The sequence below is a fragment of the Coregonus clupeaformis genome, unplaced genomic scaffold, assembly GCF_020615455.1.
Source record: "Coregonus clupeaformis isolate EN_2021a unplaced genomic scaffold, ASM2061545v1 scaf0463, whole genome shotgun sequence".
Taxonomy (NCBI): Eukaryota; Metazoa; Chordata; class Actinopteri; order Salmoniformes; family Salmonidae; genus Coregonus; species Coregonus clupeaformis.
Genome location: NW_025533918.1, coordinates 33,691 through 53,004, shown reverse-complemented (window position 1 = coordinate 53,004; position 19,314 = coordinate 33,691). Strand labels below are relative to the sequence as shown.

At 43.8% G+C, this 19,314-nt stretch overlaps 1 long non-coding RNA gene across 1 annotated transcript; it reads right to left on the bottom strand.

Annotated features, from left to right (window-relative positions):
* Nucleotides 1-445: 445 nt before the first annotated feature.
* On the bottom strand, nt 446-1,164 carry LOC123484793. Its single transcript, XR_006658705.1, has 3 exons — nt 1,088-1,164; nt 681-772; nt 446-523 (listed from the first exon to the last, which is right to left on the bottom strand). It is a non-coding gene; the product is annotated as an uncharacterized LOC123484793 (long non-coding RNA).
* Nucleotides 1,165-19,314: the final 18,150 nt, after the last annotated feature.

Below are 19,314 nucleotides of genomic sequence, written 5' to 3'. Positions count from 1 at the left end.
CTAGCTTGGTTCATCCTGGCCCTTTTAATAGTCCAAATGAATCATTTTGTCTATGGTGTTAAAGGTGTAGGCAGGTATGGACAGTGGAAACATGCTGATGATGTAATTCAGTTTAGGAGCTTTAACCATCTTTATAACATGTGGCCTACCCCACAATGAGATTTGTAGCTTGTCCCAGTTCTTCAACTGGAGTTGAATTTTGTTCAAACACTGTATTGATTGATTGATTGACTGCAAATACATTCATTCACCATTCAGTTAGTGTTGGAAAAGACAAAGGAATTACACAGAACACACTATAATCAAACTGTATTGATTGATTGATTCACTGTAAATACATTAATTCACTATTCAGTTAGTATTGGATTGACAAAGTAGTAACACAGAACACACTATAATCACACTTCAAATACATCCAAATACTTAGAGACTAACCTGTTAGTAGATCCATAGTGAGCTTTAAACATTGTCTTGCTTTGGTCTGAAATACAGAGGACAGAGCAATCTGCCCCAATACGCCAACCTGAAAGACATCAATTAGACACAAACACAACATAAACAACATTAATATTCAATATCAAATGCATCTAACTAATCTGATCTGTTTCATGTATTCTTCTTTTTGTCAAGTCGAACATAATCTACATTGGGTCATCTGTGTGTGTGTGTGTCTGTCTTACCTGTTCGTGGTGGTTGATACATTTTTCTATCCGAGCTCACAGCTTCCAAACTCTCCACCACTTAACTGGACAGGGGCAGGATAAACCAGGTACTAAAGGGAGGGGGATGGAAGGAGATGGTGAGAAAGTATATCATGGGTTTAAATGACTACAATTCCTCAATATTGAGTCTAGCTAGCTAAAGTTAGCTAACGTTACAGTAACTTTAACTAGCTAGCTACTGTAGCTAACGTTAGCTAAAACGTACCAACATTTATACAACAATTACCAGCTAACATTACAGGCTATGTAGCTTGGCTAGCTGATGAAAAACCAAGAGTACATTACATGATGTATTGTTTTTAAGTTATTTGATAGTAGTTTGATGAATTATTATCTTAGCTAGCGAATAGCTAAGGTTCACTCACCTTTCACGTCAATCCGTTGCAAGTCATCTCTTACTGGTCGCGTCTCTCCAACCATCCGCGCGCTTCCCGCTTCCAGTTGTCTTTTCACCAACGGTCTCAATTTGAATTCTACGCTGGAGCGCCCTTTACTCACGAGGGCGCTGCTGGTTCCAAACCGAACCCCTCTTTTGAAAAGGCTTCTTCAAAAGAACCCCCTGAAGTCTACAACGGTTCAACAACGAGCTGATGGCAGAGTATAGGCTTGGAAATTCATCTTAAGGTATATTGTTTACCTTATATTATCCTAAAGGATCCTACAGGAAGCTTTTCTTTTAAGAGTGTAGTTCACGTTTACTCATTTATCTGCAAAACCATGCCTTCCGAGTTGTAAAGGGGTGGCCAGCCACATAATTAGTTTAAAAGTCTACCATGACAACAACTATCCTATTGACTATATCCAGTAATAGTTTCTTATTGTTCTAGTTAAGATCTCACAACACAGTTACGCTACTACAATTAAGGCATAAGACATAAGTATATATCATTTGAAAATGCAGACAAAATTGTCTTGAACTTGTCGTGTAATAACAATTTTGAAAAACACTAAAAAGGCTATGTATTCTCCCAAGGTCAATACTTCAAAAAAGAATTAATCATAAAATGTTTGTCCTCTGTAGTTGCGTGTCTTTCTTTTTTTGCTGAAATCCATACTTTTTCATTAAACGTTAATGAAATTCAATCACCGACTTTTTGCTCCTTTTTTTTGCAACTGTGTCATTTGAATATCCAATGACTTAGACCAAGGGCTCCAAATACTCGTTGTCCAATCAAATCACACAATCTACAGATGGGCTGTCAACCAATCAACATTTTGCAGATCGTTACAGGCGTCAGTAAACACAAAATTGGGCGCATAACTTTATTGACTTGGCACATTTTATGTCCTGAGACTCTGAGAAATAACAACCAGGAAAGATAAATCATAGAAAGATATGTTTATTTTACATATTACAATAATTGTATAGTCTAGGTTTCATTTACAAACAGACACATTCACTACATTTGTTCCATTATTCACTTAATTACTTATTATTTTCAGTAAACTCTTATTCTATAACATCTATTGTTTTAACATTCACACTGCTAGTTTTACCCATTAAATTTATATATATATATATATATATATATATATACACACTACCGTCATTTATATAAATATAATATATAATTATCAATATATAACCATATAATAGATATATAGCATTTACTATATAGACACACACACACACACACACACACACACACACACACACACACACACACACACACACACACACACACACACACACACACATACATACATACAGTATTGAGAGATAGGGAGAGACAGACAGTTGTGAGGACAATATGTCTGAGAATCAATATGTAGGTTGTAGTTTAGAATGAGTTAAAGGCAGAGGAGGGTACAATAGGACAAGTGTTTTGTCCCTGACCAGTCCTCCTACTGCCAGACCACTGGATCCTGTGTCTCCATCTAAAACCTCATTTCTGTGCTGGCCGTGCTTGGCCACACTAAGAACCAAGACCCAGAAGAAGGATAAGAAGAGGACATTGGCTGTTACACCAGCTAAGGAGAAGAAGGTGAGATTGGCTGTTACACCAGCTAAGGAGAAGAAGGTGAGATTGGCTGTTACACCAGCTAAGGAGAAGAAGGTGAGATTGGCTGTTACACCAGCTAAGGTGAAGAAGGTGAGATTGGCTGTTACACCAGCTAAGGAGAAGAAGGTAAGATTGGCTGTTACACCAGCTAAGGTGAAGAAGGTGGGATTGGCTGTTACACCAGCTAAGGAGGAGAAGGTGAGATTGGCTGTTACACCAGCTAAGGTGAAGAAGGTGAGATTGGCTGTTACACCAGCTAAGGTGAAGAAGGTGAGATTGGCTGTTACACCAGCTAAGGTGAAGAAGGTGAGATTGGCTGGAACGCCAGCTAAGGTGAAGAAGGTGAGATTGGCTGGAACGCCAGCTAAGGTGAAGAAGGTGAGATTGGCTGGAACGCCAGCTAAGGTGAAGAAGGTGAGATTGGCTGTTACACCAGCTAAGGTGAAGAAGGTGAGATTGGCTGAAACACCAGCTAAGGTGAAGAAGGTGAGATTGTCTGGAAGATCAACAAAGTCCCCTGTCCCCGAGGTGAAGAGGACACCTCCAGTCTATGGGTCTGGTCCCCTTGCCAGGGCCAGATATTACCTGGATTGCCATCAATACCTCCATTCTTTGTTTATGAGGTCACACGTGAAAAAGTACAAAGAGGACATCATCAAGAGGTAAGGTAGTAGAAGTATGTGATAAGAGTGATTGTTTTTTAGACTTGAGATTATAATTCAGTTGATATGCCATACCATACATCTACAATGTAGGATCATAGGTTTGTGCGATTTCTATGTACTTTCAGTGAAAAGGAGTTAGTGCAGGAAAAAGATGGTCCCTTGTCCCAACCGGTGGAGACAGAGGTCTTTCAGACCTTTTCCTGGAGTGAGACTCTGGCGTGGGCAGAGCAGAAGGCACCTTTGATGACCACCTGTTAGAGGGCAACCCTTCCCCAGGCCAGAAACCTCAAAGTAGACGTCATCAAAGGTAGAGAAATCACCACAATGTGATGATTAACCCAATATCATGTTCACACTAGATGTCCAATATCAATCAGTTCACAATTGACATGTTGTATATAGTTGTACCGTTTCTACAAGTAAATTAGTAAAGTAAGTACGCCTCTGACATGTAAGCCTTGTCCGAGACAAAAGACAAAACTAAGAGAAGAAACCTTCTAATGTCTCCTCTTTTCAGAGACGACTTTCAACGTAAGAAGCAGGACCTCCTTGACAGAGGGACATGGATGGTGCTGTCAATGGCCTTGTTCACCAGCAGGCAAAATAAAATGAAGTTTGTACCAACATGCCTGGAGATGGAGCTGTGGAGGTGAGGATGCTGTGAGAAGATATTCTTCACTCTGAACTCCATGGCCATCTGCCTATGTTCTGATGCCACTAGAGGACATGTTAACAGGTTGAGGGTCGGCAATGATACCCAGATCATGAAGTGGAAGAAACAGGCTGAGGTAAGTGTGAGTCTTAAACATATGTAAACACAATCTGATTCAGCCTATTTCATAATTCTGTTATTTCAAGGTGATTACACAGGCTACCTTATTTATGAGTACAATGAGTGGTTATTACGTGTATGTCAGTAATGTCAATGTTAATTCCAGACTAAGATATTTAAGAGGAGACTGGCCTATTCACAGGAGGAAACTGTGATGTACCATCACAATAATAAATATAATGTTAGATCACACATTTGGACATACTTAATGACCTGGGACAATGTCCAAGTATGTCCAAAATGTGTGATCTAACATTATATTTATTATTGTGATGGTTCAGTAAAACAAGAATATATCTTCCAAATGGCATTTCCCCATATACAGTGCATTCGGAAAGTATTCAGACCCCTTCCCTTTTTCCACATTTTGTTACGTTACAGCAGGGTTCTTCAATCCTGGTCCTGGAGGGCCGAAACACTTCTGTTTTTTATTTCTACCTGGTAGTTAATTGCACTCACCTGGTTTTCCCAGGTCTGAATTAGCCCCTGATTAGAAGGAGAGGATGAAAAACAGAGGTGTTTCGCCCCTCCAGGACCAGGATTGAAGAACCCTGCGTTACAGCCTTATTTAAAAAAAAATAATAATCCTCATCAATCTACACACCATACCCCATAATGATGAAGCGAAAACAGGTTTTTAGAAATGTTTGCAAATGTATAAAAAAATAACAACTGAAATGCCTTATTTACAGATGTATTCAGACCCTTTGCTTTGTGACTCGAAATTGAGCTCATGTGCATCCTGTTTCCATTGATCATCCTAGATATGTCTTTACAACCTAAATTGTATGGATACGTAATACAAAAAATGTACGCAAAAATAAAATGCAAAAATGCAAATGAAATGTTGTCACTATTTGAAATGGGTGAATTATTGTTATGGTCATCAAAGAGGCCAGAAGGATGTCTGAGCAGCTGATTAAAAACATGTATTATACCCCCTCTAACCCAGGGTCATGTATTATACCCCCTCTAACCCAGGGTCATGTATTATACCCCCCTCTAACCCAGGGTCATGTATTATACCCCTCTAACCCAGGGTCATGTATTATACCCCTCTAACCCAGGGTCATGCATTATACCCCCCTCTAACCCAGGGTCATGTATTATACCCCCTCTAACCCAGGGTCATGTATTATACCCCCTCAAACCCAGGGTCATGTATTATACCCCCTCTAACCCAGGGTCATGTATTATACCCCCCTCTAACCCAGGGTCATGTATTATACCCCCTCTAACCCAGGGTCATGTATTATACCCCTAACCCAGGGTCATGTATTATACCCCCTCTATCCCAGGGTCATGTATTATACCCCCCTCTAACCCAGGGTCATGTATTATACCCCTCTAACCCAGGGTCATGTATTATACCCCCTCTAACCCAGGGTCATGTATTATACCCCCCTCTAACCCAGGGTCATGTATTATACCCCCTCTAAACCAGGGTCATGTATTATACCCCCTCTAACCCAGGGTCATGTATTATACCCCCCCTCTAACCCAGGGCCATGTATTATACCCCCCTCTAACCCAGGGTCATGTATTATACCCCCTCTAACCCAGGGTCATGTATTATACCCCCTCTAACCCAGGGTCATGTATTATACTCCCCTCTAACCCAGGGTCATGTATTATACCCCTCTAACCCAGGGTCATGTATTATACCCCTCTAACCCAGGGTCATGTATTATACCCCCTCTAACCCAGGGTCATGTATTATACCCTCTAACCCAGGGTCATGTATTATACCCCCTCTAACCCAGGGTCATGTATTATACCCCCTCTAACCCAGGGTCATGTATTATACCCCCTCTAACCCAGGGTCATGTATTATACCCCCCCTCTAACCCAGGGCCATGTATTATACCCCCTCTAACCCAGGGTCATGTATTATACCCCCTCTAACCCAGGGTCATGTATTATACCCCCTTTAACCCAGGGCCATGTATTATACCCCCTCTAACCCAGGGTCATGTATTTATACCCCCTCTAACCCAGGGTCATGTATTATACCCCCTCTAACCCAGGGTCATGTATTATACCCCCTCTAACCCAGGGTCATGTATTATACCCCCTCTAACCCAGGGTCATGTATTATACCCCCTCTAACCCAGTGTCATGTATTATACCCACTCTAACCCAGGGTCTTTGGGTGGGAAGGAGAGGTTCCAGACAGCTACAGCTGAAGAAACAGGCCGCAGGTTAAACGATGACCAAGTGACCGATTGGCTAGCAGAGCAGGATGCTTACACTTTGCATAAACCTGTGCGAAAAACAATTTTCATCGAAATATAGTTTTTTTCTATTCATCCCTTGTCACAGTTTCAGGCTGATCTATGTGACATGCAGGCACTTGCCGATAAAAATGATGGAGATCGATACATGCTAACGGTTATAGACATTTTACTCTAAAATAGCTTTTGTAAGGGTCTTAAAAAATAAGAGTGGGGCAGAGGAGACTCGGGCCTTTGACTCTATCTTGGAGGAAGGAGGAGCACCCAAGAAAGTACAGACTGACGGTGGTAAAGAATTTTTCAGAAACTCGTGAAGAAGCACAATATCGTGCATTTTGCTACAGGCTCGGATTTTAAAGCTTCAGTGGTCGAACGCTTTAACGGGACTTTGAAGGAGAGGATGGGGAAATACTTTACGGCTCACAACACCCGTAGATATGTGGCTATAGTTCAAGATTTAGTAAAGGGGTATAACTACAGCTACCACAAGAGTGTCCGTATGAAGCCCTGTGAGGAGTCTTTGGATAACTCTTTTCATGTCTTTAAAAATCTGTATGGGTTGATCCCCTTCACCGTAAGAAAGACATTGATTTTAAATTCATAGTTGGTTACTTGGTACGTATCTCCAAGTTGAGGGGTGTTTTTAGACAAAACATATGAGCAAGGTTACAGCGATGAGCTGTTCACAGTTACAGAATGTTCACCCCGTATACCTCCTGTCTACAAGTTAAAAGATTATGATGGGGAGCATATAGAGGGGTCCTTTTACGAGAAGGAACTCCAGAAGGTAAAGATGGGTATAGAGAAAGTCGTTCATGTTGAGAAGATTCTGGATCAAAAGAGAGAAAAGGGGAAAACATGGGTGTTGGTCCGTTGGAAAAACTGGCCCCAAAAGTTCAACATTTGGGTATTAGAGGAAGAGGTCGTGGAGGCAGGGGGCGTAAACTTAACCCCTAATGCATGATAAACACACTTCCATTCCAGTGTACACTGGAGTGCATCATGGAGCACAGTGGATTGTACCCGACTCTCCCCAGTAATTCGTCTGCAGATATATATAGGAATAACACAAGTTTGGATTTTACAACCAATTTTCCAAAACCTATCGAGTTATCAGAGGCCTGGGAAGTAGGTCTCAGCGAGATTACATACCCCCATAGTTGGTATAATGTCAAGGAAAAAGACAGTGATTTTTATTTTTAAAGGATATCTGAACCCCCTAAACCTGTTCAGCTTAAAAAGAGGATTCTGTAGAACTGTAGAGAGGATGGTCTTTGAGATGAACGGCCTCCTAGCCCTGAACCATATGAAAATAGTGTTGACCTACAACCCTATTCAACAACGTGTATAAATCACAGGGGGTGATGAGCTAGCTATACAGTGGTCATTTATCCTCCATGTTGGGGACGACGCCCAATAAAGGGGTGGCTGTGACAGATAGATTATTCCCATACCCTGTGGATATCCATGCAGGGCTTTACACCATGTTGGGGACGACGCCCAATAAAGGGGTGGCTGTGACAGATAGATTATTCCCATACCCTGTGGATATACATGCAGGGTTTTACACCATGTTTGTGCATACCGACATCATATCCTATCAAAGGGTAGGAGACAGTTATGTACCCCTCCTGAGAACAGTTCATATAGATGGCAAGGATGGGGATGTAGTCAGTGTTAACTAAGACAAGCCACACTACGTAACTGTAAGCAAGAAATATATTGAAAACATTCAGCTTGAGATCAAAACGGATCAGAACCAAAATATAGAGTTTACTTATGGAAAAGTGATTGTAAAACTCAAATGTAGACCTGTCAAAGCTTCTCTACATATCTAATAAAAAACAAAAACAATAATAATAATAATAATATATATATATATTTCAATACAAAAATAAAATGGTTATGGTAGACAAATACCATCTCGATCCTAACCACTATGTATCATACTATGTTGATCAAGTGGGTAATGGATTTCCTGGTTACTATGGAACCCAGACCATGTATGGTTCGGGGATAGGGGGTATATATCGTAACCTCTTTAGGATGGTTATACCCTTTATGAAGAGAGGCATTAGCATAGCCAAACCTCATTTAAAATCAGCAGCCAAAAACATAGTAAGTGAAGTGGTGGCTAATGCTATGACTAGACGTGGGTCATCAGATCCTGACCATCAAGAAGGATCAGGTCTCAAGCTGTTGTCTCAAAGACCAAAAAAGAGACCTCTGGGTAGAAGACGTATGTCCTCCATTAAAAAGAGACCTCTGGGTATAAGACGTATGTCCTCCCTTAAAAAGAGACCTCTGGGTAGGTAGAAGACGTATGTCCTCCCTTAAAAAGAGACCTCTGGGTAGAAGACGTATGTCCTCCCTTAAAAAGAGACCTCTGGGTAGAAGACGTATGTCCTCCCTTAAAAAGAGACCTCTGGGTAGAAGACGTATGTCCTCCCTTAGAAAGAGACCTCTGGGTATAAGACGTATGTCCTCCCTTAAAAAGAGACCTCTGGGTAGAAGACGTATGTCCTCCCTTAAAAAGAGACCTCTGGGTAGAAGACGTATGTGCTCCCTTAAAAAGAGACCTCTGGGTAGAAGACGTATGTCCTCCCTTAAAAAGAGACCTCTGGGTATAAGACGTATGTCCTCCCTTAAAAAGAGACCTCTGGGTAGAAGACGTATGTCCTCCCCTTAAAAAGAGACCTCTGGGTAGAAGACGATGTCCTCCTTAAAAAGAGACCTCTGGGTATAAGACGTATGTCCTCCCCTTAAAAGAGACCTCTGGGTAGAAGACATATGTCCTCCCTTAAAAAGAGACCTCTGGGTATAAGACGTATGTCCTCCCTTAAAAGAGACCTCTGGGTAGAAGACGTATGTCCTCCCTTAAAAAGAGACCTCTGGGTAGAAGACGTATGTCCTCCCCTTAAGAAGAGACCTCTGGGTAGAAGACGATGTCCTCCCTTAAAAAAGAGACCTCTGGGTAGAAGACGTATGTCCTCCCTTAAAAAGAGACCTCTGGGTAGAAGACGTATGTCCTCCCTTAAAAAGAGACCTCTGGGAGAAGACGTATGTCCTCCCTTAAAAGAGACCTCTGGGTAGAAGACGTATGTCCTCCCAAGAAGAGACCTCTGGGTAGAAGACGTATGTCCTCCCTTAAAAAGAGACCTCTGGGTAGAAGACGTATGTCCTCCCTTAAAAAGAGACCTCTGGGCCAGAAGACGTATGTCCTCCCTTAAAAAGAGACCTCTGGGTAGAAGACGTATGTCCTCCCTTAAAAAGAGACCTCTGGGTAGAAGACGTATGTCCTCCCTTAAAAGAGACCTCTGGGTAGAAGACGTATGTCCTCCCTTAAAAAGAGACCTCTGGGTAGAAGACGTATGTCCTCCCCTTAAAAAGAGACCTCTGGGTATAAGACGTATGTCCTCCCTTAAAAAGAGACCTTTGGGTAGAAGACGTATGTCCTCCCTTAAAAGAGACCTCTGGGTATAAGACGATGTCCTCCCTTAAAAAGAGACCTCTGGGTAGAAGACGTATGTCCTCCCTTAAAAGAGACCTCTGGGTAGAAGACGTATGTCCTCCCTTAAAAGAGACCTCTGGGTAGAAGACGTATGTCCTCCCTTAAAAGAGACCTCTGGGTAGAAGACGTATGTCCTCCCTTAAAAGAGACCTCTGGGTAGAAGACGTATGTCCTCCCTTAAAAAGAGACCTCTGGGTAGAAGACGTATGTCCTCCCTAAAAGAGACCTCTGCGTAGAAGACGTATGTCCTCCCTTAAAAAGAGACCTCTGGGTAGAAGACGATGTCCTCCCCTTAAAAAGAGACCTCTGGGTAGAAGACGTATGTCCTCCCTTAAAAAGCGGAGGTTAACCGCTGGAAGAAAGTCAGTAAGTCAAAGACGACGTAAAGTGAGGAGGTCTCGACCAAAAACTGCTAAAATATAAACTCAGAAGCGTTTTCTAAAAGAACAATCAACATGTCTCTTTTACACCGCATGTCCTCTGGAGCTATAAAGACAGAGCTACATCTTTTCACGGCCCCCTTAACCCAGTTTCCAATAGATAGGTCCTGTTATGTGGAGATAGCACCACTCTCTGCCATTACAGACAATGGACCTATAGAGTTGTTCATCCCAGGCCATGGTGACCACTACCTGGACCTCAACAACACAGACAACGGACCTATAGAGTTGTTCATCCCAGGCCATGGTGACAACTACCTGGACCTCAACAACACAGACAATGGACCTATAGAGTTGTTCATCCCAGGCCATGGTGACAACTACCTGGACCTCAACAACACAGACAATTGACCTATAGAGTTGTTCATCCCAGGCCATGGTGACAACTACCTGGACCTCAACAACACAGACAATGGACTCTATAGAGTTGTCCATCCCAGGCCATGGGTGACCACTACCTGGACCTCAACAACACAGACAATGGACCTATAGAGTTGTTCATCTCAGGCCATGGTGACTTCTACCTGGACCTCAACAACACATACAATTAACCTATAGAGTTGTCCATCCCAGGCCATGGTGACAACTACCTGGACCTCAACAACACAGACAATGGACTTATAGAGTTGTTCATCCCAGGCCATGGTGACCACTACCTGGACCTCAACAACACAGACAACGGACCTATAGAGTTGTTCATCCCAGGCCATGGTGACAACTACCTGGACCTCAACAACACAGACAATGGACCTATAGAGTTGTTCACCCCAGGCCATGGTGACAACTACCTGGACCTCAACAACACAGACAATGGACCTATAGAGTTGTTCATCCCAGGCCATGGTGACAACTACCTGGACCTCAACAACACAGACAATTGACCTATAGAGTTGTTCATCCCAGGCCATGGTGACAACTACCTGGACCTCAACAACACAGACAATGGACCTATGGAGTTGTCCATCCCAGGCCATGGTGACAACTACCTGGACCTCAACAACACAGACAATGGACCTATAGAGTTTTCCATCCCAGGCCATGGTGACCACTACCTGGACCTCAACAACACAGACAATGGACCTATAGAGTTGTTCATCTCAGGCCATGGTGACAACTACCTGGACCTCAACAACACAGACAATGGACCTATAGAGTTGTCCATCCCAGGCCATGGTGACAACTACCTGGACCTCAACAACACAGACAATGGACTTATAGAGTTGTTCATCCCAGGCCATGGTGACAACTACCTGGACCTCAACAACACAGACAATGGACCTATGGAGTTGTCCATCCCAGGCCATGGTGACAACTACCTGGACCTCAACAACACAGACAATGGACCTATAGAGTTGTCCATCCCAGGCCATGGTGACCACTACCTGGACCTCAACAACACAGACAATGGACCTATAGAGTTGTTCATCCCAGGCCATGGTGACAACTACCTGGACCTCAACAACACAGACAATGGACCTATAGAGTTGTCCACCCCAGGCCATGGTGACAACTACCTGGACCTCAACAACACAAACAATGGACCTATAGAGTTGTTCATCCCAGGCCATGGTGACAACTACCTGGACCTCAACAACACAGACAATGGACCTATAGAGTTGTTCATCCCAGGCCATGGTGACAACTACCTGGACCTCAACAACACAGACAATGGACCTATAGAGTTGTTCATCCCAGGCCATGGTGACAACTACCTGGACCACAACAACACAGACAATGGACCTATAGAGTTGTTCATCCCAGGCCATGGTGACAACTACCTGGACCTCAACAACACCTTATTACATTTTGCGTCTCAGAGTGGCCTAAAGAGATGGGACCAATATCGCAAATGATGCCAAGGTGAGCCTCATTAATTACCCCTTGGCTACCATCTTCTCCCAAGTGGATGTGACTTTGGGTGAACGCCTTATCAGTCAAAGCAGTGCCACCTATCCTTACAGGGCTATCCTGGAATGTTTACTAAACTACTCCGAAGACACTTTGAAGACACAGTTCAGCACTGGGCTGTTTAGCAAGGATACTGCTGGAGCTTCTATGGAAGACATAGACCCCACGACTGGTGAAACAAAGGACTGGAGGATACTGCTGGAGCTTCTATGGAAGACATAGACCCCACAACTGGTGAAAACAAAGGACTGAGGATACTGCTGGAGCTTCTATGGAAGACATAGACCCCACGACTGGTGGAAACAAAGGACTGGAGGATACTGCTGGAGCTTCTATGGAAGACATAGACCCCATGACTGGTGGAAACAAAGGACTGGAGGATACTGCTGGAGCTTCTATGGAAGACATAGACCCCACGACTGGTGGAAACAAAGGACTGGAGGATACTGCTGGAGCTTCTATGGAAGACATAGACCCCATGACTGGTGGAAACAAAGGACTGGAGGATACTGCTGGAGCTTCTATGGAAGACATAGACCCCACGACTGGTGGAAACAAAGGACTGGAGGATACTGCTGGAGCTTCTATGGAAGCCATAGACCCCACGACTGGTGGAAACAAAGGACTGGAGGATACTGCTGGAGCTTCTATGGAAGACATAGACCCCACAATTGGTGGAAACAAAGGACTGGAGGATACTACTGGAGCTTCTATGGAAGACATAGACCCCACGACTGGTGGAAACAAAGGACTGGAGGATACTGCTGGAGCTTCTATGGAAGACATAGACCCCACGACTGGTGGAAACAAAGCACTGGAGGATACTGCTGGAGCTTCTATGGAAGACATAGACCCCATGACTGGTGGAAACAAAGGACTGGATGATACTGATGGAGCTTCTATGGAAGACATAGACCCCACGACTGGTGAAAACAAAGGACTGGAGGATACTGCTGGAGCTTCTATGGAAGACATAGACCCCACGACTGGTGGAAACAAAGGACTGGAGGATACTGCTGGAGCTTCTATGGAAGACATAGACCCCACGACTGGTGGAAACAAAGGACTGTAAAATATACACTACCGTTCAAAATTTTGGGGTCACCTAGGAATTTCCTTGTTTTTGAAAGAAAAGCAATTTTGTTGTCCATTAAAATAACATCAAATTGATCAGAAATACAGTGTAGACATTGTGAATGTTGTAAATGGCTATTGTAGCTGGAAACGGCTGATTTTTTATGGAATATCTACATAGGCGTACAGATGCCCATTATCAGCAACCATCAGTCCTGTGTTCCAACGGCACGTTGTGTTTGCTAATCCACCTTGATCCTGTTTCCATTTATTATCCTTGAGATGTTTTTACAATTTGATTGGAGTCCACCTGTGGTAAATTCAATTGATTGGATATTATTTGGAAAGGCACACACCAGTCTACAGTGAGGGAAAAAAGTATTTGATCCCCTGCTGATTTTGTACAATTGCCCACTGACAAAGACATGATCAGTCTATAATTTTAATGGTAGGTTTATTTGAACAGTGAGAGACATAATAACAACAACAAAATCGAGAAAAACGCAATCTCAAAAATGCTATAAATTGATTTACATTTTAATGAGGGAAATTTTACTCAGGGAAACTCAGGGACGATTAGTAAAGCTCAAACCAAGTTTATTCACCCATTGGATCATACAGCTGCATAAGACAAAGAACATATTCACACAAGCACTGGTATTTAACCCTTCCTCCTATGCTGAGCCCCTCCTTACACATCTGATCTGGTTATACCTTTATGAAGAGAGGCATTAGCATAGCCAAACCTCATTTAAAATCAGCAGCCAAAAACATAGTAAGTGAAGTGGTGGCTAATGCTATGACTAGACGTGGGTCATCAGATCCCGACCATCAAGAAGGCTCAGGCCTCATGCTGTTGTCTCAAAGACCAAAAAAAGAGACCTCTGGGTAGAAGACGTATGTGCTCCCCTTAAAAAGAGACCTCTGGGTAGAAGACGTATGTCCTCCCTTAAAAGAGACCTCTGGGTAGAAGACGTATTTCCTCCCCTTAAAAGAGACCTCTGGGTAGAAGACGTATGTCCTCCCCTTTAAAAGAGACCTCTGGGTAGAAGACGTATGTCCTCCCTTAAAAAGAGACCTCTGGGTAGAAGACGTATGTCCTCCCTTAAAAAAAGAGACCTCTGGGTAGAAGACGTATGTCCTCCCTTAAAAAGCGGAGGTTAACCGCTGGAAGAAAGTCAGTAAGTCAAAGACGACGTAAAGTGAGGAGGTCTCGACCAAAAACTGCTAAAATATAAACTCAGAAGCGTTTTAAAAGAACAATCAACATGTCTCTTTACACCGCATGTCCTCTGGAGCTATAAAGACAGAGCTACATCTTTTCACGGCCCCCTTAACCCAGTTTCCAATAGATAGGTCCTGTTATGTGGAGATAGCACCACTCTCTGCCATTACAGACAATGGACCCTATAGAGTTGTCCATCCCAGGCCATGGTGACAACTACCTGGACCTCAACAACACAGACAATGGACCCATAGAGTTGTTCATCCCAGGCCATGGTGACAACTACCTGGACCTCCACAACACAGACAATGGACCTATAGAGTTGTTCATCCCAGGCCATGGTGACAACTACCTGGACCTCAACAACACAGACAATTGACCTATAGAGTTGTTCATCCCAGGCCATGGTGACAACTACCTGGACCTCAACAACACAGACAATGGACCTATGGAGTTGTCCATCCCAGGCCATGGTGACAACTACCTGGACCTCAACAACACAGACAATGGACCTATAGAGTTGTCCATCCCAGGCCATGGTGACCACTACCTGGACCTCAACAACACAGACAATGGACCTATAGAGTTGTTCATCTCAGGCCATGGTGACAACTACCTGGACCTCAACAACACATACAATTAACCTATAGAGTTGTCCATCCCAGGCCATGGTGACAACTACCTGGACCTCAACAACACAGACAATGGACTTATAGAGTTGTTCATCCCAGGCCATGGTGACCACTACCTGGACCTCAACAACACAGACAAACGGACCTATAGAGTTGTTCATCCCAGGCCATGGTGACAACTACCTGGACCTCAACAACACAGACAATGGACCTATAGAGTTGTTCACCCCAGGCCATGGTGACAACTACCTGGACCTCAACAACACAGACAATGGACCTATAGAGTTGTTCATCCCAGGCCATGGTGACAACTACCTGGACCTCAACAACACAGACAATTGACCTATAGAGTTGTTCATCCCAGGCCATGGTGACAACTACCTGGACCTCAACAACACAGACAATGGACTTATAGAGTTGTTCATCCCAGGCCATGGTGACAACTACCTGGACCTCAACAACACAGACAATGGACCTATGGAGTTGTCCATCCCAGGCCATGGTGACAACTACCTGGACCTCAACAACACAGACAATGGACCTATAGAGTTGTCCATCCCAGGCCATGGTGACCACTACCTGGACCTCAACAACACAGACAATGGACCCTATAGAGTTGTTCATCCCAGGCCATGGTGACAACTACCTGGACCTCAACAACACAGACAATGGACCTATAGAGTTGTCCACCCCAGGCCATGGTGACAACTACCTGGACCTCAACAACACAAACAATGGACCTATAGAGTTGTTCATCCCAGGCCATGGTGACAACTACCTGGACCTCAACAACACAGACAATGGACCTATAGAGTTGTTCATCCCAGGCCATGGTGACAACTACCTGGACCTCAACAACACAGACAATGGACCTATAGAGTTGTTCATCCCAGGCCATGGTGACAACTACCTGGACCACAACAACACAGACAATGGACCTATAGAGTTGTTCATCCCAGGCCATGGTGACAACTACCTGGACCTCAACAACACCTTATTACATTTGCGTCTCAGAGTGGCCTAAAGAGATGGGACCAATATCGCAAATGATGCCAAGGTGAGCCTCATTAATTACCCCTTGGCTACCATCTTCCCCAAGTGGATGTGACTTTGGGTGAACGCTTATCAGTCAAAGCAGTGCCACCTATCCTTACAGGGCTATCCTGGAATGTTTACTAAACTACTCCGAAGACACTTTGAAGACACAGTTCAGCACTGGGCTGTTTAGCAAGGATACTGCTGGAGCTTCTATGGAAGACATAGACCCCACGACTGGTGGAAACAAAGGACTGGAGGATACTGCTGGAGCTTCTATGGAAGACATAGACCCCACAACTGGTGAAAACAAAGGACTGGAGGATACTGCTGGAGCTTCTATGGAAGACATAGACCCCACGACTGGTGGAAACAAAGGACTGGAGGATACTGCTGGAGCTTCTATGGAAGACATAGACCCCATGACTGGTGGAAACAAAGGACTGGAGGATACTGCTGGAGCTTCTATGGAAGACACAGACCCCACGACTGGTGGAAACAAAGGACTGGAGGATACTGCTGGAGCTTCTATGGAAGACATAGACCCCATGACTGGTGGAAACAAAGGACTGGAGGATACTGCTGGAGCTTCTATGGAAGACATAGACCCCACGACTGGTGGAAACAAAGGACTGGAGGATACTGCTGGAGCTTCTATGGAAGCCATAGACCCCACGACTGGTGGAAACAAAGGACTGGAGGATACTGCTGGAGCTTCTATGGAAGACATAGACCCCACAATTGGTGGAAACAAAGGACTGGAGGATACTACTGGAGCTTCTATGGAAGACATAGACCCCACGACTGGTGGAAACAAAGGACTGGAGGATACTGCTGGAGCTTCTATGGAAGACATAGACCCCACGACTGGTGGAAACAAAGCACTGGAGGATACTGCTGGAGCTTCTATGGAAGACATAGACCCCATGACTGGTGGAAACAAAGGACTGGATGATACTGATGGAGCTTCTATGGAAGACATAGACCCCACGACTGGTGAAAACAAAGGACTGGAGGATACTGCTGGAGCTTCTATGGAAGACATAGACCCCACGACTGGTGGAAACAAAGGACTGGAGGATACTGCTGGAGCTTCTATGGAAGACATAGACCCCACGACTGGTGGAAACAAAGGACTGTAAAATATACACTACCGTTCAAAATTTTGGGGTCACCTAGGAATTTCCTTGTTTTTGAAAGAAAAGCAATTTTTGTTGTCCATTAAAATAACATCAAATTGATCAGAAATACAGTGTAGACATTGTGAATGTTGTAAATGGCTATTGTAGCTGGAAACGGCTGATTTTTAATGGAATATCTACATAGGCGTACAGATGCCCATTATCAGCAACCATCAGTCCTGTGTTCCAACGGCACGTTGTGTTTGCTAATCCACCTTGATCCTGTTTCCATTTATTATCCTTGAGATGTTTTTACAATTTGATTGGAGTCCACCTGTGGTAAATTCAATTGATTGGATATTATTTGGAAAGGCACACACCAGTCTACAGTGAGGGAAAAAAGTATTTGATCCCCTGCTGATTTTGTACAATTGCCCACTGACAAAGACATGATCAGTCTATAATTTTAATGGTAGGTTTATTTGAACAGTGAGAGACATAATAACAACAACAAAATCGAGAAAAACGCAATCTCAAAAATGCTATAAATTGATTTACATTTTAATGAGGGAAATTTTACTCAGGGAAACTCAGGGACGATTAGTAAAGCTCAAACCAAGTTTATTCACCCATTGGATCATACAGCTGCATAAGACAAAGAACATATTCACACAAGCACTGGTATTTAACCCTTCCTCCTATGCTGAGCCCCTCCTTACACATCTGATCTGGTTATACCCTTTATGAAGAGAGGCATTAGCATAGCCAAACCTCATTTAAAATCAGCAGCCAAAAACATAGTAAGTGAAGTGGTGGCTAATGCTATGACTAGACGTGGGTCATCAGATCCTGACCATCAAGAAGGCTCAGGCCTCATGCTGTTGTCTCAAAGACCAAAAAAGAGACCTCTGGGTAGAAGACGTATGTGCTCCCTTAAAAAGAGACCTCTGGGTAGAAGACGTATGTCCTCCCTTAAAAAGAGACATCTGGGTAGAAGACGTATTTCCTCCCTTAAAAAGAGACCTCTGGGTAGAAGACGTATGTCCTCCCTTTAAAAGAGACCTCTGGGTAGAAGACGTATGTCCTCCCTTAAAAAGAGACCTCTGGGTAGAAGACGTATGTCCTCCCTTAAAAAGAGACCTCTGGGTAGAAGACGTATGTCCTCCCTTAAAAAGCGGAGGTTAACCGCTGGAAGAAAGTCAGTAAGTCAAAGACGACGTAAAGTGAGGAGGTCTCGACCAAAAACTGCTAAAATATAAACTCAGAAGCGTTTTCTAAAAGAACAATCAACATGTCTCTTTTACACCGCATGTCCTCTGGAGCTATAAAGACAGAGCTACATCTTTTCACGGCCCCCTTAACCCAGTTTCCAATAGATAGGTCCTGTTATGTGGAGATAGCACCACTCTCTGCCATTACAGACAATGGACCTATAGAGTTGTCCATCCCAGGCCATGGTGACAACTACCTGGACCTCAACAACACAGACAATGGACCTATAGAGTTGTTCATCCCAGGCCATGGTGACAACTACCTGGACCTCCACAACACAGACAATGGACCTATAGAGTTGTTCATCCCAGGCCATGGTGACAACTACCTGGACCTCAACAACACAGACAATGGACCTATAGAGTTGTTCACCCCAGGCCATGGTGACAACTACCTGGACCTCAACAACACAGACAATGGACCTATAGAGTTGTTCATCCCAGGCCATGGTGACAACTACCTGGACCTCAACAACACAGACAATGGACCTATAGAGTTGTTCACCCCAGGCCATGGTGACAACTACCTGGACCTCAACAACACAGACAATGGACCTATAGATTTGTTCACCCCAGGCCATGGTGACAACTACCTGGACCTCAACAACACAGACAATGGACCTATAGAGTTGTTCATCCCA